Genomic DNA, 27,293 nt, shown 5'->3' on the forward strand with positions numbered 1-27,293 from the left:
TTACTTTTAGTCTCTGTCTTTCAATCTGAAGTGGGTCTTTTGTAGAGAGCATATGTGTGTGTCTTGCTTTTTTATTCATTCAGCTACCATAGTATTTTGATTAAAGCATTTAATCCATTTATATTTAAAATGATTATTTATAAGTACATGGTCTGCCATTTTATTATTCGTATTTATGTTCCCTTTTTTCCCCATTCTTCTTCTTAAAAAAGTCTGTTTAACATTTCTTATAATACTGATTTGGTGGTGATAAACTTTTAGCTTTTTTCTGTCTGGGAAGCTCTTTATCTGTCCTTTAATTCTAAATGAGAGGCTTGCTAGGCAGAGTAGTTTTTGTTGATGGTCCTTGCTTTTCATCACCTTAAGTATTTTGTACCAAGCGTTAGCCATATTTTTTGACATTGTTTCCTTAATTGAAAAAGACTTTGTAAGGAAACATAATAAAATTTAATTAAAATTTTAATCAGAATTATTTTTATCATCTTTATTTTTCCACTCTTTGGTCCAGAATTATTTTATTCTATTTTTGCAATTCATTAGACACTTAAAAGTTTGTTCTTTGCTTTATCAGTACAATAGTTTAAAATTCCAGACGTATGCAGCCCCAGTTATCTATCTCAACATATCTAGCTCATCATATTAGCATGAAAGTGAAATGTAGAATTTTTAATGAATGTGATTTTTTTTGGTAAGAATGCAAACCTCTAGACTATTTAGAGACTGACTTGTGGACGTGTTTATCATACACATTATAGAGAATTATTTTTTAAAAAAGCATTTGGTATGAACAAGCTGATTTCATATTTTAATGAATATCCCAAGGGCCACAATGTAGATATTATATTTGACTGTCAAGTATATTTTTTCTCTCATTTTCTTTCTTTTGAGATGTGGATTCTAGGTTTGGCCAATTGTAGTAACTCATCTTCTAGGGACTAATAAGTATTTTAGAATTTAACCTCAGACCCAAGCTTCTGTGATTGCTATGCCGACATTAGAAGAGGAAACTCTATTTCTCCTAGGATTGCCATGCTGAGAGATGTGTGTTTGAAATTTTTGGCACCTGGCTAGATCTTTGTTTAAGTCTTTAAGGCACTGGAACTTGTACCACTTCTTTAGTTTTTGTGAGTCACCATCAGATCTTTCGCAAGGAAAAGAACTAATATATTTGTCTTTATTACTTAAGCTAATTAAGTGTCTGTCATTTGTAAACAACATATTTATTTCTTTAGTAAATAATAAGAGTGTTTACTTTGATAAAATTAAAAGAAAATTCTAGAACTAAGAGTCTTTTCTGCCCTTGTAATTTGAGAATGATTGTCTCATAGACTTGGTCAGGACAAGCACTGCTGTGTTGATGGTAGGTGACCCTGATGTGTTTTGCATTGTAAGTGGAGAGGAGAGGATTCACATGCATAGTCTTTGAACATCTTAAAAAAGATTTCATTGTTCAACTAGAAAGAATAAATATAATATAGTAAAACTGTGTCGTAGAATAACTTACGCTGATTCAAATATACCTGTCTCTCCACTCTTTCCTTCCTTCTTCACACCAATAACCTTCCTTCTTCACCAATAACTAAGGCAGGAAGGAGGGAGAGAGAGAGATGAACTTTGTTATGTGTTTGTCTCCAAAAATGTTAAACCCAGAGAGAAACAAGGGTATCATTAATTCAGGCAATTTTACAGATCCTGAACTTTTTATCATACCATTCTTCTGTCTTTTCTCCTCCCTCTCTTTTTCTTTAATGTGATAAAATATACTTGAATGTTTATTTTGTATTTTTGAAGACTTTACTAAGTAGGATTGCAGTCTCAGTTATTGAAGATGAATGTTAAAAAATTACCAAGGAGAATTTTAACTCTATCTTATGAATGAATTATAGAACCTAAGTGGTATATTAAAAGTGACTCCATTATGTTTTAAAGTTCTTGAAGTTTTCCAACTACATGTTGAAATAAAGCATGGGAGAAGAAAGGAGTGGAAGTAAATGTATAGGAAAGAAACATTAAGTTTTGCTTTACAGAATTTCGGCACAATTTTATAAAGCATTGCTAACTCACTGCAGAGAGGCTTGGTGTGAACTCTTTTATCATGTTCCAGAGTGGTAGAAAGACGTTTAACAAGGAATTCATTGAAGAATACTTAAGGTATGACAGTTTGATTTAAAAGTCCACTATTGCCTAATGAGAATTCACATTGAAGAATAAATTAGGGATTTTTTGCCTTATGATCTTTTCCAATCATATGTTTGTTTACCAGCCAGGAGAAGAGAAGAGAGTGCATAAATAGGTTAGTTATATGTTGTATTGTTTACAATTTCACTAGATTGATAAATTGTCTAAAAAAAAACCTTTAAAAGCTTTCAGCAGAAAGAGGTTTGAATACTGCTTCTGGTAAAATAGAAAGATGAGTAATAATGTCTTTAGTATCATGGAAAAATTCAAACATTCACTTGAGAAGTAGTAAATGAAACCTCATGAAGACATGACCCAGATTCAATAACTATAAGCTTTGTGCCAGGAGGAGGAGAGAACTATAGAAGTGGGACACCCGGCAGCTAACTGTTTTGAGCAGAGAAAGTAGCGTCAAGCTTTTACCTCATGATCCATTCTAATAGGCCTAATGCAAGTCAGAATCACTAGAGACAATTTGGTCCAAATTGAGGTCTGTTCATGAACGTAGGTAGAGAGTTAAGATCAAGATAAAACTGGAGACTGACTAGGTCTTCAAGTGCTGTACTTTATATTGGGGAAAAAAGTCATTCAGTTAGGATTAGGTGACCTAATTCATAGTATTTTTTTTTTTTTTTTTTTGTCTTTGACTGTAGATGCAAATCATTGTGAAAGTTATTAGCAGGGAAGAGAGTAAAGCAGAAATTTAATGGGAACTCAGAGAACAGTCCTTAATTACAGAATATCATATAAAAGAACAGTAGAAGTTAGAATGTCATTTTCATACATTTTTTTCTTCTCTTGCTTATTCCACAGGATTTTTTTTTTCTTTTTCCAAGCTTGAATTGCAATTTTGAATTGTATTAGAGAATCTGGGTTATAAAAAATATTTTGCTTAAACTCATTAAACTATGAAACTACTTCTATGCCGGTATCTTCTCCAGTTTTCAATCTAAAGATCTAAAAAGCAGATCTTGCACTAAGAAAAATGAGTAAGATTACTGATTAAAATTTGGGAATTTGGTTCCTGGACCTCGAAAGAATCTGCGCATGACAGCAAAATGAATACTAAATGCCCTACACTTAGGTTCTTTTATCATCTATGCTTCATGTTACTTTAGTTCACTCTGTTCAGTGTTCTTGCACATGACAGTTCTGTTCAAGGTGTAGCATAATAACCTTATTATGAGAATATTTTCCTGTGAGAAAATGATGATTCCATAAACAGTTTTAGTTATGTCACCATAAAGACATAACAAGGAATTATAATTTATTTAGGACTATTATTAGTGCTTTGACAAATTTGGATCTTTGTGTCATCTGTACATTTCATACTATGATTTTTAAAATAATGTTTTACTATTATTAGGATCCTGCATATATACTAAGTACTATTCCAAGTGCTTTATATATAATCATTTATTCAATAGTCACATCAATCCTATAAGTATAATACTGCAATTTTCTTTCTTTGTACCAGTAATGAAATATTTCTGAAGCACAGAATTATTCACTTCCCAAGAGCACAGAATTAGTAAGTGACTGAGTGGAGGGTCAAAATCAGGAAGTCCTGTGCCTGTAACCACTCACCTAAACAAACAACACAAAGAAGCAACCGAAGAAGGGAGAGAAAATCAAATTTTAAAATATTTTCTATTGATAGTTCTTTTTTATAAATATGACCATTGGCTTTTAATTGTTCCAAAATTCAAGGTAGTAAGATGGGGAATTCAAATTTGCAGATGCAAACATGCATAGTTTTTTTCTCTTTTGTTGTGGATAGTAGTATTTTGCTTTAGGATGTATAAAAGCTGATTTAAAAAATATATAAAAAATACTAGAAAGACAAAAAAGGAAGAACGCATTTAAATGAATATAAATTCAGAAAGTTCTTTTGAGTTCTTCAAAAATATAAAAAGTGAATACTGGGGGTGATTTCATGAAAACAACAACAACAACAACACTGGAATCAGGATAAGCAAACTACAATTTTGTTATCAGAAAGAAGGCAAAGTGAGACCTGCTGAAACGCTTTACTTTATACAGGATGGTGGCAGATGCTATCACCTGTGTCTGTAGCTCTTGGGATTTACCACGTCAGGGTGTCTACTGCAGGCTACACTGGCAGTCAGAGAATTAATATTCGAGCAGTAGTAGATGTATAAATACCATAGCTCTCTCCTTCTTCAGGTGGGATAACTCTGTGGTGTGTTTGACACTGTTTTCTAGAATGTTTCCATGGGATTAAGCTTCATTCACGCACAGTAATAGCAGACTTCATGACATGCTGCATTTGGCTATTGTTTGGAGTATTTACTCCTGTCTAACAAACTGCTCCAAATGTTAGTGGCTTAAAACAACAGCCGTTTTATTATATTTCATAATTCTGTGAATCACGAATTTGGGTAGAGCACAGATATACTCTTCTTGTGATTAAACAGCATCCAGTGGGGACACTCATGTCTTTGCCACTGTACTTAAAAATGAAATAAAGAGAATAAACCTAAAAGGAGTCACTTAGAGAAAAGTAAGATGGACATGTAAATATTAAGCAGTATCTTTATTTTTTTATGCAGAAGACAAATTCAACTCAATTTAAAAAACATTCATTTCTGATATTTTATCAAACCGTTCTGTCAATTGACATGAAGTCAAAGAGTTTGCTAATTAGCATACTCAACTACATGAAAATAGGTACACAGCATCTCTGATGTGCATCTTCAATAGAAAAGGAAGGGGAATTAACTTTTGGTACACGCCTTCACTGTTCCAGGCTGTGTCATTGACTTTGACTGCTATTTTATTTAACCTCATATTGTAGATAATATCTACATTTTGAGAGTAATGCTTGGTAGCAAACAGGGATTCTAATACAGTCTGTCTGGCCATAGAGCAAGACAGATTCAACTACACATCACTTTTTCCAAGGAGAACAAAATGTTTAGTGGTGATTTCCCTGTGGGGGAAGTGAATTGCAGGCCTGGGAATACTATGAGATTCTTTTGCCCTGCAACTAACTAATACTTATAGTACCCTGCTGGGGAAGTTGAAGCAATTTTCTTCTGCATGATAGGTCCCTACGTTTTATTATTTTTAAACAGCTGCTATTGAGGACAAGTTTGACCTACTCCTGATATGATTGCTTCTCTGCGTGTCCATTTTTTTCTGTGGCTGCCTTTATTCTCAACTGTTTAGTCTTGAGAATCACTGTTTTTTGTTCTTTAAATACAATCTAGCTCTTCTTGATCATGCTTCCAAGATTATTTTGTTTCAAATACCACTTTAGAACCTGAACATTTCACATAAATATGGTTGATGAAACAAAAGAAGCTTAACTAATCATGCTACATGATTTTATCAATTTTTAAAATTTCTTACTAATATTTTGGATGAAAAAATGTTATTCACTCTTTCAAATGGCATTTACTTGATTACCAGTAAAATTAAATGACTTTATTTATTTTCCAATATTACTTCTTTTTTGAATTATACATTTTATTAATATTTTAAAATTTATTTTTAAACTATGTATATTAAATATATCTGTATTTTATCTGAGATTTGTTGCAAATCTTTTCTTATACTCTGTCATTTGTCTTGACATTGTTTATGGTATTTTGTCATTAATTTAAAATTTGCATGGAGTCTAGTTTATCAATGTATTCCTTTATGGATACTGATTTTTGTATTTTTTTAAGAATAAATAACAATATAATACAAATATTCTTTTAACTTTATTGTTATTAAATTTAAATATTTAATGTTATATGATAGTAATATAATATATTTTTTTCTATCTGTAGCTAATTTGGCTTTATAGATAAATTATCCTTTCCCAATAAAATCAAAATTTTAAAATCATGTCTCAAATTTCTCTATATCCCAGGATATATTCTCATATCTTTCACTCTACTTCTGGTTGCTAATCTGGTCCAATTACTTGTATATTATTACACAAACTGTGTGTGTATTGTGTGTGTATGTGCACGTGCGCACACGTATGTGCGTGTTGTATAGTGAAGAGAGTAGTCTTATAATAATCTTCATTTTTAATAGGGGAATTTGCAACTATAAATCCCTCAAAAACACTGTTTTGTCTGATCTCACAAACTCATATTTGTATTTTCATTAGATAACGTGGTTCTAAGCATTCAAATATTTCCATTGTGATTTCTAATTAGAGGTTGTTTAGAAGTGTGTTTTAATTTCCAAATTCTGTTTGGTTTATTTGGTCAGAGAAATTATTCTGTATGATTTTAATCCTTTTGAATATATTGCAGCTTGTTTTATGGCTCAGCATGTGGTCTATTTAGATGAGTGTGTTATGTATGCTTGTAAAAATGTGTATTCTGCAGTTGCTACATATAATATTCTCTAGATTATTAATTAATTCAAGATGGTTGATAGTCTTGGTGATTTTATCTATCTTTACAGATTTTATATATTTGTCTAGTCATTCTGTCATTTGCTGACAGAATGATGTTAAAATATATTTTTATGGAATTATCTGTTTTCCTCACTTATTCTGTCAACTTTTATTTTTGGAAATTTGTAGACTTGTTATTAGGCACAAAAGCATTTATGATTGTCATTAATTCCTGATGAATTAAACTTTGATTATAAAATGTCCCTCTTTATCTCTGGTATATTCTTTGTCTTAAAACCTACTTTATCTGATATTAATATAACGACTTCAGTGTTCTTATGTATTCTATTTGCATATATATATTTTACTCTAAATATGCTTCTGACTTATCTTTGTCTTTATATTTAAAGTCAGTTTCTTATAGACAACAGCATGTTGGGTCCTGCTGTTTTTTCATTCTGATAGTGATTGCTTTTCAGTAGGAATGATTAGACAATGTAAAATTTAATGTAACAGTTGTTATCATCTGACTTCAGTCTGCAATTTTTACTGTTATTTTTTTTCCATGTATTTTTTGTTTTTGTATTCCTTTTATCCTGCCTCTTTTTGGGCTAACCAAATATTTTTAAGATTTTTCTTTTATTCTATTGGCTTTTTAGTTATAACTCTGTATTATTTTCTAAGTGTTTGCTCTATGGATTATAATATACATCCTTAATTTTTCCCAGGCCTACTTGAAATTTATATTGCATCACTTTTCATAAAATATAAGCTTGCAACCGTACTTTCCCATCTCTATTCTTTATATATTATTTTTGTCATATGTATTGCATTTATAGACATTATAAACCCCACCCTATGGTATTTTATGGACATACCTCATTTTATTGTTTTTTGCTTTATTACACTTTGCAGATGTTCTGTTTTTCACAAATTGGGGGCCAGATCCATCACCAACAAAGAGATTTTTGGTTCGCTTTATTGTGATACTTGCTTTATAACACTGGTGTGGACCAACTCACAATATCTCTGTGGTATGCCTCTAATTTTGGCTTTAAATAGTTCTATGTAGTTTAAAGATATTAAGGGTAAAAGTATTCTTTTATATTTGTCTTCAGACTTATAATTTTTGGTTGTATTTATCTCTTCCTCCAAATGCATGTTCCATTCTTATATAATTTCACTTCACCCTGAAGAGTTCATTTTGCAATTCTTGTAGAGCACATTTGCTAGTGACAAATCTCTTTGTTTTTTGTTATCTTCATTCCATATTTTATTTTTATTTCACTATTATTCTCAAAGGATATTTTCTTCCAGTACTTTAAGCGTGTCATTCCTTTGCTTGTAATGTTTCCCTGTATGTAATTTGTGGCGTTTTCTTTTTTCCTAGCTACTTTCAAGAATTGTCTTTTTGTAGTTGGTTTTTAGCAGTTTCACTGTAATGTGCTTACGTGTAGTTTTTCTTTTTTGTATTTATCATAACTGAGCTTCATTGAACCTCTTGAGCCTGTTCATTTATGTCTTTCACCAAAATTCAGGTTGTATCAAGCATTATGTTTTCAAAATAGTTTTTTCTGCTCCTTTCTCTCTTTCTGGGGCTCTAACTTCATTTTTGTTAGACCTGTTGATATAGCCCCAGAGTGCCTGAGTACATTTCTGTTAAAACAATATATTGTCGCTATTGCATAGTTTCTGTAGATCAATGCGCAAGATTTCTTGCTTTTTAAAAGCAATGTAATACATATACTCATAATAAACACATAGGAAATCTATTACTCAGCTGAGTAATAGAAATTATTTTTAAAAAGTTTGTAAAATTTTATATTTTACCAGTAATATATATTATGTTTTTAATTATTTTTCAAGTGTTTTTCAATACATTAGTTAGATTTTAGTTAATATAATATGTGATTGCAGCAAAACAGACTGTAGAACATGTAAAAAAACCTAAAAATAGTTAAAACTATTTAATATTCAATATTTAATATTGTTGTATCATTTTGTTTATCAGTAACCCCAAGAGAATCTATTAAAAACATTGGAATTAATAATGGAATTGGTAATATGTTTAAATATAAAATGAATATGCATAAATAAGTTGTTTTTCTTTATACTAAGAAAAAGCCAGCTGAAAATGGCATTGGGAAATTAACTCATTCACAATAAAACTTAAAAATATAGTGCCTCAGAATAAATTTGAAAATTAAGATATGATTTATACAAAGAAAAAAGGAAAAAAAATAACATAATTATATTGAAGATATAAAAGCTAAATAAAAGGTACTATGTTCTCATATGGAACATATGTAAATTTTTCTTCCAGTAGTATTCGTTTAAGACAATTTTAATCTGAATCTGATGTGTTATATTTAAATTGGACAAAATGACTGAAAATGTTGTATGAAAGGCCAAATGTGGTAAATTGTCAAATTTGTCAAAAATAAGAAAAGATAGCCACTAAATTTTTAAACATGCGTAACCTTTGACCCAGTGATATCACCTTTGATAATCCTCTTAGAGACGTAAGTAAATACACTAGTGCTTAGGGACATATGTTCAGGTTTGTTTATTTCTGCATTATTTTTAATTCCAAAAGCACCTACTGAAGAATAATCTGAATGCTCATAAGTAGGAAAACAGTTGAGTAGATTGTGGTATGGCAGTAATGTGAAATATTGTGCAGTCATTAAAACTCAGTACATCTATGGTTATTCACTTGGAATGATATGCATTTTATATGGTACATCAGGAAGTTGTAGAGCTATGTGTATATTTTTATCAGTATTTGTAAGAAAATAAAAGTATATGCATACATTTTCAAATGTTTACATCCACAAAGAGAAATATATGGAATAATATATACCAGATTGTGATTATGGTTACATTTGACAGGGTATCGAATTGAAGGCGAGGAAAATTATTTATTTTTTTCTCTATATGCCACCACATTATTTAATTTAAATGCATTATTTTGGTAGTTCAAATGTCAGTAAAGTAAATATAAACCTAAGAACATCTTTATAAACAGACAACATTCAATCAGGAAAATAAATCTTGAAGTTAGATTACATTCCTTATTTTATTTTCATAGCTCCCTTTTTCTAGCTTTTGTGAATATGTATTTCTAAATTATTTTCAGGTGAATCCCAAATTAGCCAATTTATATAAAGGCTTATTTGAATAATATAAATTATTAAGAATAACAAGGAATCTAAAGAAGACAGTGCTACCTAACAATAGAACACATTTGGAAAGATTGAAAATTCATGTAGCCATATCTAAACTAAACAGTATTATTTATCAATTTTTGAACTTTTGACTGATTTGCTGCTGATAGCTTCCCATGTGTCACTTTAATATTTGACCATAGTATTTGTGAAAAAAAATTTACAATAGCCTTAAATTCAATGCAAGATTGATTTTGAAATATTTCGGGTAGATGCATGAATGTTCATTACACTTGACTGTTGATTTTGAATACTACTCAGACAACACTGGCCTTCCAGCTGCTTTTGCAATTAACCTCTAGCCTATTGACAATAGCACTTTTAATTATTATGGCCCAATTTATGAAATAGACTATGTCCTCTGAAATAATAGGCTATTGTTTTAAATAGTCATTTGAAATGAAGTTGAAAATCCAATCATTTTTGTAAAGCTACTGAATATTCATTTACTATACTTTTGTGTTTCATCAATACAGACCTTGCTTCATTCTAGAAGAGTTTGACAGTATTTTATTCAGTACCCATAAGACAAAAAACTTGCACCATTTTGCTATTTCAATAAGAGTTGAAAGAGACTGCCTTCCTGGAATATATTATGCATATGGTTTATGTTACTCTTAGTATAATTCATCAAATTGTATTTGAAAGTGACAGATGACGGTGGAATATATATCTACTTAATGACCTAGACTCTCCATACTCAGTTTGATTCAGTAGTTAGGGGATTAGTTATTGGTTTATTATAATTATTTCATATGCTATATTAAATATATTTTATTTGGGTAATTTAGGAAGTGGCTATTTGAAGACAAATTATTTCTTTTGTATGTTCTCTAAGTTTGTTATAGAATTTTTAACATAAACCCTATGATCACCTTTTACTTAAAAAAATAGGCCTGAATTCAATTAAACTTTAAGAAATTAAAGTTTCAGTGTACCCTTTTAGGTGATTGTTATTACTAGATTACATTTTTTAATAGCTTACTATGTGCTAGAATTTGTGTTAAGCATTATATGAATTATTTAACTTAATTATAATTTAAATATATTAATTATAGTAATATAAATAGAAATATCCAGTATGCTTTTTTAATCTCAATAATTTTAAGAAATATACAGTAAAATTAGAATAAAACTATTGTTATTAAAGACAATTAATGTTGTTTAATTTTAAAGAATGGGAAACAAAATACATTTATAATTATTTATGGTGGTGGAACTGACACAGATTCAGTTTCTTCCTGCCCATATATTGAAGTTCAGAACATATGACAGTTCTCACCCATCTATTTATCCATTTCTACATTTATTCAATAAATATTTACTGTGTGACCATTATGACATTTGCAGGCACTACTTAAATGAAAATGAATTTCATTCCATGATCTGAAGGAACTTTATATCCAATAGTGTAAACAAAAACATCATTATAATTCATTTTGAGAAGTGACATACATTAACATTTGTAATGGTCACAAAAGAAGAAACAACAATATGATGACCATTTGTGATTGTGGCCACTTATAATGAATGGATTCCTGTGTAGAGAAAGGGACAAAAAGAAATCCAGATATAGATTCACCCAGAGGTGATAATAAAATGGGCTTAAATGTTTGTTTGAGGACTGAATGAAATACTGTCTGCAAATTACCTACCATAAGGTCTGCCACATTATAAAGGTTTTTCCATTAGTATTATCATTACCATCTTGATCATTTTCCCTATCGCACAATATTCTTAATCTTTGTTTTAGTTCATGCTCAAAATTCACTTTTTTATCTAACAAAGTCTTAATACTATTTATGTTTAACGTTACTTCCTCTAATAATACTCTCTCAAATACTTATTATTTATAATGAATTCTTTCTAAATTAAGAACCAGCCTTTTTCTTTTTCCCCAGAAGATTATATATTTGAGCAAAATCCCATTCAGTCTAAATGTACTCATTTTGTACATAGTTTCTCTATCAATTTGTTTTGGATGGAAGCATACTTTTTTTTCATTAAAATTTATTCGGGTGACTGACAATGGTTAGTAAAATTACATAGGTTTCAAGTGCACAATTCTGTAATATATCACCTATATATTACATTGTGTGTTCACCACCCAGAGTTAGTTCTCCTTCCATATATTTGACCCCTTTTAATTTTGGGCCTCTTTTTTTTTTATCATTCTTTGACTGTTTCGGTTTTTCAGTTTCCTCAGAGGTATGTCCCCTCTGCAGTGGTTCCCTATAGACTTACATGTTGGATGGAACGAATAACTCTTAGATTGTACCTTTTCTTAGTGAACTCTCATGCTGGAGAACCATGGGTGTCTTTGTACTCCTTGTACTTCAACAACACAATTTCACTGTTTAATCACTTCATATTTATAATAAAATAGTCTGTATATGCAGGTCATGTAAAATATTGTTTCAGCTATGTTTTTCTTCATTTTAAGATTTTAATGCTTTTTATCTTTCAGTAACAACATAGGAGAAAGATGATGCAGAGACAGAGAGGAGCGCACAGTGAGTGAGTACAAAACTATTTTCTCTCTCTGTCATCTATATGTGGCCGTACTGCTGTGGTGGCAGTGTATCCTTCTTCTTTTTTTGATTCTGGATTTTTCTGGCAATGATATTGCTTTAGACTCCTTAGGGGGAGGGGACTATTTTATAAGGATGATGCTTTTACTGTATAGCAAAGGAATAACCAGAGCCTCACTCTAGACATAATTGACGACTGTCTTTTGAGGAGGAACCCACATTTTCGGTGAGAAAGACAAACAGTGTGACTTTCCTCTGGCTGCTCTAGCTGGATAAGCAAATTATTTGACAGGATGTATCATTACAAGTTGTTGATTCTCATGCAGAAAAAGGTTAAGAGTTTTGGCAGTTTCCACATAAGGTAAGTAAAATGGACATGTGAAAATTTGTGAAGCTAAATAGGGTGTTTTTTTTTTAATGGGGGAAATGGAGCTTACATTGAAGTTTGAATGGTCGAGTTGTTTAATATTAATAAACTGACTGGATTTCCTTGAGTAGACATAGGTTGGGTTTCACCTATTACTTTTTTTTTATATTTCCCTTGGATAGTACTTGAGTAACGGAAAGAAATTTTAGTCAAATATAACTTTTCATAGATGCTGCTTCTAAAAGTTTTCCATGAACGTTTTCTTATTTAGTGATTCTCAACCATCATGAAAATGGGTGATTGTAATCAGAAAGAATATACCTCAGTAATTTATACAAACAGCATACTTTGTTCGGTTACTTATTTAATAAGAATTTTAATCTATTGATATTGTAGTGCTATATACTAGCAATATAAGGCCTGTTAGTAATGAATTCATTTTTGTATCTATGAAACAGTAATCACATGGACCTGTCTTCTGTTACTTGTTAATTAATATAAGTACACATTTATTCCTTGTTTTTTTCATATTCATTATACAACATTTTGCAAAGGAGATAATGTCTTGAGCAAATTGCCTTGTCTTAACAGAAGCTACCTGGAAAAAAAATTATCAGGAAAATTAATTAATAAAAGCAGTGTTATATGTAAGATTTTTATATCTAACGCATGTCTTAATTTTATGTATAGTTTTTTTAACTGTAAGAATATGCTCACACACATATCGCCTTGAAACTATAATTAGAATAACAAGAGGAGATATATTTGTTAATACACATTTTCATAATTCCTATCATGTTCCAGCTACTAGTCTTTACAAATCTTTAAAAATGTTTGTTAAAATGCAAATATTAATTCTTTTAATCAAAATAGCAGCCCTAAGAGGCTGTGAGTCTTTTTACGTATGGGAAAACTGAAGCATCCAGAGTTGAAATAATACACCTAGTAATGTCATACACCTAGTAAATAGCAGACCAGGAATCCAATGCTGACAATTTGGTTACAGACTCTGTCCTTAACCACTATGTGGCATTGCTAATACGTACACTAGGCTGACACAGATTTTTGGAAAATAGACTAGAAAGGTGATGTATCAATTTTGCATTTAGATGTTTCTTTGTCGAGATACTTGTCAACTCTCTGAATTGATGAGAAAAGCAAGGTTTAATTCTCTCAAAATTATTGTTAAACATTGGAAGTTTCATGTTCAACAGAAAAAGAGAGATGGAATTGGTGACTTCAGTATTCCTTCACTAACCAGCAAGGGACTTCCACCAATTTCAGTAGTGTGTAATTCTGACTTTGTGAAGTGAGGCGGTCGTTTCTCCTGTGTGGTGCTGGATCATTCTGAAGGCACATTAGGACCTTGGATTATTAAGAGAAAACCCCAGGTCTGAAGCTGTGCCTCACATAGTGATTCATCTTGTGCTTGAAGTCTCCTGACTAATGACATAGGACTTTTTGTTTTTGAATTCAGTGATACCACTGATGGTTTTCTTTGACTCAGAAATGGCACAGTGAGTGCCTCTCCAGACTCTCAAGTGTCCACCTTCTCAGGGCTTGTTCTGTATGGACTAGATCTTACTTTCCCAATGACCCCATGTCCAGACTTCGGCTGAGTATTGAAAAATGTCTTTAAATATTGGTTATTAATAGAGGGTAATGGTTATTTTTTAAACATTTGTATGTCATTATTCCTTAAACTAGGAGAACATATGATAGCGCTGAGTCGAGGGGAGGAAATAATATGCCAAAATATAGAACAGCAATTGTAAAATGTTTTTAGTGAATCAGAATCACTAGGAGGATTTATTAACATATAGATTATTGGTTCTCCCAAATTGATTTCTAACAAGTTGTTGGGTGATGCTTATACTTCTGGCTTGGGAAACTACACTTTGAGAACCCCTGATCTAGAGCTTCATACATTATCAAGACATAAAATGGGGAGTGCACCTCCCTCTTACTGTTTGTGCGTAATTGAGGAGGATTAAGTGTTGTAGAGCATTTTATTTCTATTTTGTGGTAGCACAGGCAAAATTCAAACAACTTCAAATATTAGTTTTTGTCTGCTACTTATCTATTATTTTCAGCCATAGACATTTATTAAAAAGAAAAGAAAATGAGGCTTTGGATGTGGCAGAAGTGAGTCAGAGGTGAAACGGTGGGTAATGGTATCTCTCAGGAGTCTTTAGAAGTTCACTGAATTAAAATGTATTTAATGAGTAAGAGATTTGCAGGAAGTGGAAAAGATGACTTCTTAAGACTGTTTCATTTATATAATTTTCTGTCAGAGATGGAAATATGTTTATGGATTTCCCGAAAGTAATTTTGAGAAAATAGAATAGGGATAAGGGTAATATTTAGACTAAAAACTTAAAATGCTTTTTTTTGCTCATAAAATGATTTTATCATACTTCCTATATTGAACAGTAGCTTAGAAAGTAAAGGAATTAGTTTAACTTCTATTGTCTTCAAGAGTCTATTGTTATCAAATTTTGACAGATTTTAATTTGAATTGACATTATTCAATAAATAGTTTTGAACATCCATTCTGTCAAGAACCATGGTGACTTCTGGGTCAGTATGGTCACAGCATTTGGAATCAAACTGTTGTATATTGAGCACCTGGAACAGTGTCTGAACCAGGGTAGCTACTCAGTAAATATATTTCAATGAAGTAAAGAATAAGTGAATGGCACCAATCATTTAAAGGAATCTGATCGATTGTTTAGAGGCAGCTTATTATAGAGAAATATTTCTAAAATAAATTGTTTCTTTTCTTGGATCCAAACACTGGAGCAGAATGCTGCTGCAGTACCTGGCAGGCTAACTAGCCCTCGTTGTTTGCAAAGTTATGTCATTCCAAAGAGACGTCACTCAGATACCTCACACCATCTAGTTTTAGTGAAGGTCTACATGAATTCACATAGTCCTGGTGCCAGATTCCCAAGCAGGAACTACATTTTTTGCTTCTGTGTCAAGGCAGTTACTTATGTACCATTTCAAACTGAAAGCTAACCTTTTAAAAATGTCAACACACTTACTTTACTATCGTTAACAATCACCAGGAATTTACATTTATTCAGTAGCTGCACGTCTTCAGTGCTGTGTAAAATTATTTTATTCTTTGAGAACCTATGTTCCAAGAAAGATCCACCTTCTTCATATTTAAAGCAGTTACAGACAACTGGTAAATATATCTGGACAAATATTGCAGTCTGTCTTGCAACCTGCTTTTCACCTGGGGATAGAAGAATTGTGTCATTTTTGTTGATAAGTGAGTCTTTCAAAATGATTGTTTACTTATAAGTTAATCACAAGCATGTGAAGAGTTGACATTGCTTGAAGCTGGTATGCGTGTGTCTTGTTAAATACATATTCCTAAAATGGAGGACCCCCTGCAAAGATTGTTGGAAGAAAGTTAGAGGATCTAGTTTCTTGAACATTTTATAAAATGTGGTCATGTAATTCAATTAATGTCTCCTGAATTTTGCTAGGTTGGATGTTTGCCTTGTATAAGTATTGGAAAGCTAAATTATGTCAGGTTGCTCAGGCAGCAAGTAATTAAGACATTAGCAGCTTAAAAAGAATTTGACTTAGAATATTTCAGTTTTCCAAAGTGTTCAGTTTTATGGAAGACGTTAGGCATTACAAGTCTTTATATCACTAAGAACCATAAAAAATCCAGTAATATGTGAGGATCATCTTTAAGATGTATCTTCAAAAATTTTAGGACATGTTCTAAGAATGGAATTTCAATTACAGTCCTGTTTATATGTTCATTGAAAGGAAACTTGAACGTTTTTATTACCTTGATTTGAGGATAGCGTTCACTGGCCAGTGTAGGAAAGGCTGTGTACTTCTGCTTCAACTCAAGATCTTATTGGATGAGATTCAGAATAGACAGATGTCAAGTTAGTTCATTATCACATTCTATATTTGTTTACCCCAAAATATGCTTCTTTATTCCTAAGGGAAGTATAAAAGTTAAATAAAGAGCAAGCAATATATCTGCCAGTATTGGGTGTTTTCTTGTTCCTAAGGTCCATGACAGAACAGACTTTGGGTTTATCAGACTGGTTATCCAGCTCCAGATGAGGAAAAATAACCGTGGTATCAAAATAACTAAGTCATGGGGGAGTCTTTCCTGTACCTGCCACACTGTTACACGTACTTTAAGGGCAATAGTGACTTCAATTTTATGAAAATTTTATAAAACCAATACAGTTATTTAATAGAGATGTCTTGTTTCTTATCTCCTTTCCCCCTGAATTTAAATATGCCAATTAGCTAAAAAGAAGAAAATTAAAGGTAAGTACTTAGGTGATCATACATTTTATAGACATTCTATAAAATGCACAGTGACTTTGTTTTCCATAAAGAAAGACACACAGAGATGTCATTTAACCATTTTCCAAGCTACTTAACCAAAGAGGAATGATTTGGATATTTGCACATTTCCCATAAACTGAAAAAAAAAAAGAAATGAAAATCATTACATAATATCTCCATAGGAGAATATCAGTCTGGTTCCTAAGAGCAGATACTGCTATTGATTTAACCATTCCACACCGTCCTATTTCCAAAGGATGTGCAATTATCAATTTCTAAGATTTTTATCACATTGATTGGTATACAAATTTGTGCACACTAAAATTTATTATAGTTACTGAATTTTAACTAAAAATATTCTCTTCTCTTCTAAACTTAGCCCCAAGTATTCACACAATTTTTTTTAACAGCTTCCCTGATCTCACACATCTTTTAGTTGATGTAATATTTAAGGTTCTTTAGTGTCCAACCGAGTAAGTGTTCTAAGTCAAATTCTTCATCAATTATTACGCAGACTTATTGATGATTCTAATTGATGATTCTTATAAGACTTATGAACTCATTATTATAATATTGTAAAAGCATAAAATAATGGTCTGTCTATCTATCTATCTATCTATCTATCTATCTATCTATCTATCTATCTATCTATCTATCTACCATCTATCTAATCTATTTACCTACCTATTTAATTAAAACAAATGGGACTAGACTGTTAGGCTATATTAAAATTAGCCTCTCCCTCATGCTTAATATGATCATTTCTTAGAATGACTGTTTTAACTCCAAAGAAAGTAATCAGTTTCCCTTTTTCCCAATATGTGACACAGATGTCTCAGAGGTTTCTAGAGCTGATTAGTACCCATAATGACCTTAAGGGTTGAGATAGAAGAAAAGAGATTTTAAAAATATATTAGTCTATTATTATTCTCTGAGAAGCTTCCTTGAGGAAAGTTGACAGATTCAGATACACACACAGGAAGGGGGACAGCGAGAGGGGGACAATTCAACTAGAAGACTGTAGGGATCAGGCAGGAACACCTTCTCCCTATTTTAGGTAAAAGTATCCCTTAGCCATCTTTAAACCCTAGTTGTCTTATATATTTTAAAAGTGGCACCAGATCAAAACCTTATTTTAATGTTAGATCTATTTACTTTATGAATTAATAAAGTAGCATACAAGAAAAACTATTTTAAACTCATGAAGGAAATTGCCATATATATCAATTTTCATCTGATTTTTAGAAAGTAGCTGCATTCTCTCTTCCTGAGTTAAACACAGAGGAATTTTGGAATGTTGGGTGATAGCTCTTTTTCAGTTACAATTCCTCAAAAAGATATAGAACAAGACTTTGATTTCACTCGATTTGTTTCCGCTGTTTCAAAAGTGAATACATGAATAGTAATACTTCTCTGTAAAAGTAATATAAGCTTGCATCAAAGTCAGTGCATTTGAGCTAGAGAGCCCCGTGGGTGATTTCTTGTAATATATACATCTGAATACCTATCTGTGAAATGCATGGCATTTCCTAGCAACTACCAACTTCTGGACAATAGTGCTATCAGTTTGTGCTCAACGTAAAAATCTGAAGTGAGAAGAAATATTCAAGGTCATATTTCAATTGATCTTTACTAAAATATTACCTTTCCCTTTTAACCTATACGAAGAGATACCATAGAGATGATTTTCAAGATAAGAATTCCTCCCTCTGAAGAGATATAAAGAAAAGAGCTGGAAAACTGCTGTTCTTGTAAATGACCTCATTGTCAGAAGTCTTACTGAGGTGATGTTTGATGACATGATGCCTCCTGTGTGCACTAAAAATGCTCTGGCAGCCTGGCTCTCACCTGAATGGGGACTATGGGAGCCATGCACTTTAACATTGATATAGCTTTCTGTTCAATGATAACAGCATTTACTGTGCTGAAACATAATTGAAAAAATGGAACTATCCAAAATTGTTTTTCCTATGATTATAGAGTGCTTTGTACAAAACAAAACAAAATAAAACAAACAAAAAAACAAACAAAAAAGCCATACCAGAAAACACTGATACCATGCTTTCATTAGCTTTAAAGCATATGCTATGAGTACATTCATTATTTAGTAAGTAACATTATTGGTTAATAGTCAAATAAAGTGTTTGAAAACTTTTAAGATGATCAGAAGAAATCAATAATTATATGACAACAGATCTGTTAAAAGAACAGTGACAATAAAAGAACAGAACCTATTTTTCAAATGGGAAATTATTCTAATCCCCAGTTTGAACTTCAGGCTTAAGTTGTAAAATGACTCTTTTTGATATAGTATATGTACCCCAAACATCCCCACTGAGTATCAAATCTAAATATCCAAACAAAACACCCTATAACAGAGAGAATCACTCAGATGCAGAGGAATGAATGATTTTAGATCCATTGTGCCACAAAACTCTATCGACTATATTTCCTCATAGAGGGAATTAAATTTGAAAGAGGTGAAGAATAATGGTGAAACCTAGAGAAAGCTATGAAAAATTGTTCTGTGTTTTCAATTTCATCTTGTTCTCCACTCTTGGACTTTAAAGTGATATATCTGTGTGAAAAAAAAAATCTCAGATTCACATTTACTGATGCCCAGTTGAATTTTAGGGGCTGCTTTTCCAAATTCCAACAATCAAAAGCAGATCAGAGTAGCAGACTTTATCGAAAACAAATAAATATTTGAGATTAAAGGTAGTTTTACATGTAAAATGACATTCTTTTGTTAATCTTAGTATCTATAGATTATAAAAATATGTAGTTATTTATTGTTTTTAAAACAACACTATTTTGTTTTAAACTGGGGACAGTTTTTATTTTAGCAACCTTGAAATATTCAATACAGTATTATTAATTTTAGTCATCACTATAGTTAAATAGTTAAAAAGTGGGGACACTTTTAAAAGATGTTCTGTGTTCCCTGATATTATGCTAGGGGCACATCATTTATATACACATATGTTTCTCTTGCTTTGCTTCTGCTGTAGTTATGCAACAAAAATCAGAGGGGAGGGTTTGGATTGCCATCACAATTTGCATTAAGGAAACAGATGTTTCAAATGACATTGCTTGACATTGGTGGTTAAGTCATTGTTCATCAGTGAAGATACAAGGTGTAGTCAGGTATGGTAAACACTGATTGCTCTCTGGGGAAAAAAATAACTGTCAGTGAAGTTGAAAGGAACAGAGGGAACTCAGAAAGGACAGAGATTCTATGGCAATAATGTAGAATAAAATAAATAATAACAAAAGCAAAGCCAAGTGAACAGCTGTTACATATAGGTATATACATTTATAATTTTATATAGTATGCCATTAGGAGAATGGTTTCATTTACAACTGTGGAATCTAGCTATAAAATGACTCTGATTAGAAGGTGTTTCGTAAGAAAATGCAAAAGTCTGAAAATGATTCTTATCCATTTCATTCTTTTTGAACAATGTTCCAAATATCAAATAGCACTGCGGTGCTTCATTGATGGTATACCATTATTTTAAGCCTCAAGGCACCATGAAAGTGCTGAATGGTTTAATCAAGTAGACAGGATGAGAGCATGTTCCTCAATAATGCCTCCCTTTAAAATTTCTTATGCTTGCACAGATCCCTACTGTGGTGTTTGTCTGACTCTTCTTCATCTCTTAAAAACCCAGTGATTTCCTGGATGATCTTATTGAGGTTGACACTCTTTGGAGGCTGATTCTGTTCTCAGCCAGATGTTGTCAGGAGTGTCTACACAAGTGAGCCTATTGTGACCTTCTCTGGGAATTTTATTTTACATTAACATTACTTGCTTGATTAAAGTAAAAAATAATTTATGTTTTCAATACCTCAGCCTCTGCTAATCAGCAGTCTACCTAGTAACTCTAGAAGATGGTAGCCATAATCTCTTCTTTCAAGGGTTCACGTAAGCTTAGGGAATTGAAAAAACAAGAAACCATCACTATTTGATGAGAATCATTTTTATATAAATGGAATATTTATAATACTCTTCTCATTATCGGAGACTTGTTTTTGAAGGTTTAAACACTTATAGAATCAATATAGTAATTCAGGATATTTTCGGTATATTGCTAAAATATTTAAAATATTTGTAAAAAATATACATGCTTGAATAGTCATATAGCTGAATGATAGTAATTTCAATTTGAGCATTACTGAGCATTTGATTGAATATGTCTATAGATATTATAAGATTAGAATACAATGCTTTCTTTTTACTAAACCTTCTAAGATATTTACAAGATTTTCTACTCTCTATATATCATCATATTAAAATTAATAAATGGGACAAAAACTAAAATAATTTTCAAGGATGGAAACATTTGAAATGATATGGTTTTTCTGACACTTTACCCTATGTAGTTCTGTGGGACTCAGCATGCAGCCTGTAATTATATACCCTTAAAATCAAGTATAACAAGAAATAATTGCCACACAGGTCATATTTTTGTCATGAAAAAGTTTGAGCAAGAAATAAGAACATATTACCCCTGCTGTTTATAGAGAACACAAATACATCTAGAGAACACAAATTCAATAGCAGTTGCCAAAAAGCAGTGTGCGTTTTATTCAAATTCATTTTTCTTTGTTTCATAATGAATATTATCATGTGACTAATCAAGAATCAAAGTGTTTTTAGTAATTGCCACCTTGATAATTTCTGTGTAATGATGGTGGGTCAGCTCATTCTAGGTCATAGTAATCTTAGCAGAGGATAATGGTACATTATTATTATTTCATTTACTCAAGACTATAAATGGTTGGTTTAGTGTAATAATAAGACTGTGTGCACTGAGAAAGAATCATGGTAAAGGAATTGAGTCATACTGCTGTTACCTGAAAGAGTCCCTGATACCCAGAATAGTAAAAGTAAAAATATCCAGTTTCTTCTTGATCTATAAAAAAATATGAGTTTTGCGGGAAATTGATATTAGAAGACTAAGATAGTCTCTAGATCTCAATTCTAAGCTTTGTGTTGGCCAGAATTACATTTTATTTTAAAAGCAAGACAAGATAGGAAGATTTGAAAATACAAATAGGTTAATGTGAGAATAGGTTTTCAAACTTCTACTTCATTTTGGCTAGGAGATCAGTGCTGTGCTGCTTGATTATATTTTCCAGTTTCCCCTCCTACCTTGTATTTGTTGCATAAAAATATTTTTAAAAGAAGACTATTTTAAAAGGTGAATAAATTATTAAAGCTTCCATTCCTCTAACATGTTAACTCTTTGCTAATTCCTTTGTAAACTTGAACATTTCCAAACGCCGTATTATGATATTCTTTTCATTTTCATTTTTAGACTCACAATCTAAAATGTATGACTTTCTGACTTTTACAAATAACCAAATTGATGTAGGTATTGCCTTCATTGTATCACTTCTATCTACCCATTTTCTCCTGTCTCAGCAGCCACAAGTTTTATCCTAGTCCTTGCTACCTGTTACTACAAAGATACCAGACATTACAGGTCTGTGTTTTTGGTCATCTTATTATCTGTAGTATGTATTGTTCCAGATTTTTATGATAACCTTCTGTGCAACTTTGTTCCCTCTCTTCGGAACTATGAGCTTCTTCCTGAAACGGTTGTACCTAATAAAAACTTTAATTCCTTCAGGTTTGCTTTTAACATTGGGACATATATGTATAGTTTAAAGGAACTAAATATAACTTTCCTTTTTCATTAGGACTAGATTGCATATAAATACTTGGCTAGGCCTATGGTCTTTCAAGTCAATAGGAAAAAAGCTACTTGCAAAATAGACCTCTTTCTTGATTAAAAGCATTATTTATCAGTTGGACCCATTCTACTACCTGTAAGTCATTACGCATTATTTTTCTAAATAGAATTAATCCACTGCAGTTGTCCAGCCTTACCCTACAATCCCATCTTTTTTTCTCATTTGAACCTTAACTCATAGTCCTTCATTCTTTAAGTAAATATCCAAACTCTTTACCCCTTGGTAGCCTAATGAAACAACCATTTTCTCTAAATGATCTTAAGATCTCTTCCGACTCAAGTCTCTTAATACTGCTTAAGTAATATTTCCTAGGATTCACTCCCACCTGTCTGCATATTAATTGATATTTTAATGTCCCTGAAATGAGAAAGAGGAAAGTGAGCTAATGAAAAGGGACTTACATATTTTTAATATTGTGATTTATAATAAGAAATATATATAATATTTGGTCTTTTTCCCAGTATCTGACATAGATCTCCTAAAACCATTGGCATTTCCAGTGATGAGAGTGATAAAAGTGTATTGTGTTATGTTAATGAGGTGACTTTGGATCCCATCTAAGCACCCGAGCTGGTTGCCAGTGGAGCCAACCATGTGATTAGAAGGTTAGAACTTTCAGTCCTACTCCAGACCTCCAGAGGGTAGACAGAGGCTGGAGATTGAGTTCACTTGCCAATGGCCATGATTTAGGCAATCATGACTATGTAGTGAAGCCTGCATAAAATCCCCTAGAGGATGGCTTCAGAGGGCTTCTGGATTGGTGAACACATGGAGAGTGGTGAACATGTGGAGATTTTGGGAAAGTAGCACCTTGGAGAGAACATGGCAGCTCCATGCCCTTCCCCCATACTTTGCTTTATACATCTCTTTCATCAGATGTTCCTGAGCCATAGCCTCTCATAATAAACTAGTAATCTAGTAAGTAAACTATGTCTCTGAGTTTTGTTATCCACTCTTGCAAATTAATCAAATCCAAAGTGGGGAGAGGTCTTTGGAACCTCTGGTTTAGCCGATTGGTCAGCAGCACAGGTTATGACCTGGATTTGTGATTTGTGTGTGGGTAACCTTGTGGGATTGGGCCCTTAATCTGTTGCTGTCTACAAGTAAATAGTGTCAGAATTGAGTTGGACTATAGGACAATAAACTGATGTCAAAAAATTGCTTGGTGGTATGGGGACCCTCCACCCCCAACATCACACACACACACACACATACACAGACTGGAATTAGTGATCAGAAGTGGGATCAGAGCCAGCATCCATAATTTTTATATCCTAACTCCCTAGATCTTGAAGAAAACAAGTATCCACTTTTATTCCTGTTGTTTAACTGTAAGCTGATGGTTCTTAAACTTTTATTCTATGTAAAAATCCAATCCTCTAAGTAAGAAGACCTTTTTAAAGAGCAGACTCTGTTCTATCTCCAGACATTACTTTCTGGGACTCCGCATATTCAGTGTCACTGGGAGTAATATCTGTTGAAACCACTCTTAGAGAGAAACTCAAGGATGCTTGGCATCTATTGGAGGAAATGAGACTCAAAAATAGAAGAAACAACTTCGCATTCAATGTACGTAAAATTTTTAAATGAACATGTCATTTATGTATATACATTTTGACTGCTCATTTCTTAACATGCTGAGTCAGTTTGCCTCATTTCCCCTTATAAATTATATTTTCCTTAGAAATGGGAGATATTACTTAAACTCTGAAAGAAAATCTTACAATGTCACAGTGTATTATGTCCATGGTGGGCTTTAAATACAGTGATTATACTAGTGACTTTTGCGTTTTGCTGAACAACTCTTATGTGCCAGACCTATTCAGTACACTTAAATATTTTTTCTGACATAAGAACACTGTAAGGTGAATATAAATTTGGTCCATTTTATAGATGAAGAAATTAGAGCCCCTAGAAATTCATGAATATAGCTCAGGTAAACATATCTACTATGTGACTGAGCCAATATTCAAATTTGGCTCCTAATTCTATGCTTTTCTCCACAATATCATGTAGTTAGCTGTATTCAATTCACTATTATGTTACATAAATTATAAGTTTGTCTTAATACATTTTTAGCAATGGGGCCATGTGTTTTAAAATTATTGAATCAACTTATTCTTGAGTTTAGAAAAATATAGACTTTTAAAAACATAAGGATTGCAATTCATACCCAAGAGAATTTCAAATACTATGAATTTTATTTTTGTGGTGATCCCACTTTAAGGTGGCCCCTCTAAATCCTGCCTCCTGGTATTTATACTGTTGTCCCTCACCTCCCCTTGAGCATGAGTGGAACCTGTGATTCTAATCAATGTCATGTATTGGGTATGTATAGATGATTACATGAGATTATGTGGCCTATATTGCTGGAGTTTCTCTCTGTTGTTGGCTTGGGAAAAGTTGAAAAACTTTCTGTACAACTGTAAATAAATAAATTCTGCAGATAATCTTAGGGAGTTTGGAAGCAGAATACTCTCCAGTAGAGCCTCTGATGAGAACCCAGCTCTGGCAAGTACCCGAATTGCAGCCTTGTAAACCTGTAGCAGAGGACTCATGTAAGCCACGCTTGGTCTCTTGACCCACAGAAATGATGAGATAATAAATGTGTATTGTTTGTGGTAATTTGTTAAGTAGCAAAAGAAAACTAATACAGTTTTGTTTAGTTTTTATCCTTTGAATCTAAACATCAATTATCTAATCAGATTTTTGGGGGTTTCTGTTGCAAGCATATATACTGAGAAAAACTTTTTTCCCGTATGTCTTAAAATCATTATCTGATTATTTCTGTTTTATTTGACTGCCACTCGGTATATTAAGCAATTAAGTTATATGTCTTTTTGCTCCTTTCAGCCCCTATAAATTCCTCATTAATTGAACAGACTACTCATAGCTATATACCTCAGTGAACCTATTTAACATTAACTTTTTATTTACTTTGTTTCCCTGCTTTTTTTTTTAACAGTTTTTCAACATCTAGTAAAGGTATTCATGTTACTTTTCTTTTTTCTCTGTTATTTAGGTTGACAAACATTTCTTCATGTTCATTAAACTAAGGCTCGAGAGAGCTCTTGTTTTTATGGCACTGAGTTTTATGATTATACTTTTCAAATGACTGAGAGAGAAGTGGTTACCACTAGTGAAATTCCTAACCTCTGCCAACCTTTTATATGTTCTCAAACATCTTTCCAAAATCTACCCAGAGGAGTATGACATTTAATATCCAAATAAATTGCCAGTAGGGCATGCATGTATTTATTATACATAAACCCTACAAACTCTTACATAGTCAAGTTTTGGGCCCAGGAAAGACTGCTAACTAAATTTAAGAAAAAGTTAAACTGCCTAACACAGTGAGATAAACACAATAATGCTTCGATGTGTTTTTTTCTCAACCATTAATCCCTTTTCTTTTTTAATATGCCCTTTTTACATAACCTTGAAGTTCTAGACTTCTCAGTCATAAAGTGACTAAAATTCATCCCCTGTCCACATCATGGATGAAAATGGAATACTGATATATTAAGGATTTTAATGTAAAAACTAAATTATAAAGTAGTCAAAGAAAATTAAGGTGAGTATTTTGGTATTTTAGGAGTTGGAGGGTCTTCTTAAGAATGTCTGTACACTCAGAAGACATTCAAAAATTATACTTGTTTGACGACTTGTTAAAATAGCAAAGGCTTGACAAAGTCAACAGACAAAGGAAAGCCACATGGCAAAAGGTTATTGTTAACGATACATATATTTCAATATAAACATAGTAAAGCAATGAAAATAAATAATTCAAAGAGGAAAAAATGTGAGCAATAAATATTTAAAAAAACAATGATGAACCGCAGTAGTATTCAGGGAGATGCAAATTAAAACAAATATGAGGTAATATTCTCCATAAGATTGGAAAGCTATTAAAATATTTGAAAACGTAAATGCTCAGGGACATAAGAAAAAGTAGTCTACTGCTGGTCACAATGTGAATTGCGATAACTTTTTTGGAAGACAACCTGGTAATATTTATTACAATTTAAATTTCTTATTCTTTGACCCAAATTTGAGGAATGGGATCCGTAGATTTATGAGTATATAACAATGTATATACATGGCTATGTTTGCTCTTTTCTTCATTCCTGCGGATTAATTCTAGCTAAAATAGATATTGCAATGTTGGTAGTGTGAGAAAAGTGTTGGGTCAAGGGATGGAGATAGAGATTGTTAGCATGGATTGATATGGCCCTAAAGTTTTACAGTTTAGTAAGACATCTCTTTCAAGTCATACATATAGCTGTTTTGTTTGTTTTATTTTCAGGGTATGGAAATGTATCCCAGTATGACTCCTCTTTATACCTAGAACCACCATAGCCCTGAGATCCTTAAAACTCGTTACCCAGCCTGAGTTACCAACCACAGTGACTCCCTTTGGAAATAACTGACTTCTTTTCTTTTTTTTAAATTTTTTTTAATAGTTAGACATTTATCATTTATATCTCTCACACAGTGACAGCCCCCCCATCCACTACACCTCTGACATC

The sequence above is a fragment of the Rhinolophus sinicus genome, linkage group LG01, assembly GCF_036562045.2.
Source record: "Rhinolophus sinicus isolate RSC01 linkage group LG01, ASM3656204v1, whole genome shotgun sequence".
Lineage (NCBI taxonomy): Eukaryota > Metazoa > Chordata > Mammalia > Chiroptera > Rhinolophidae > Rhinolophus > Rhinolophus sinicus.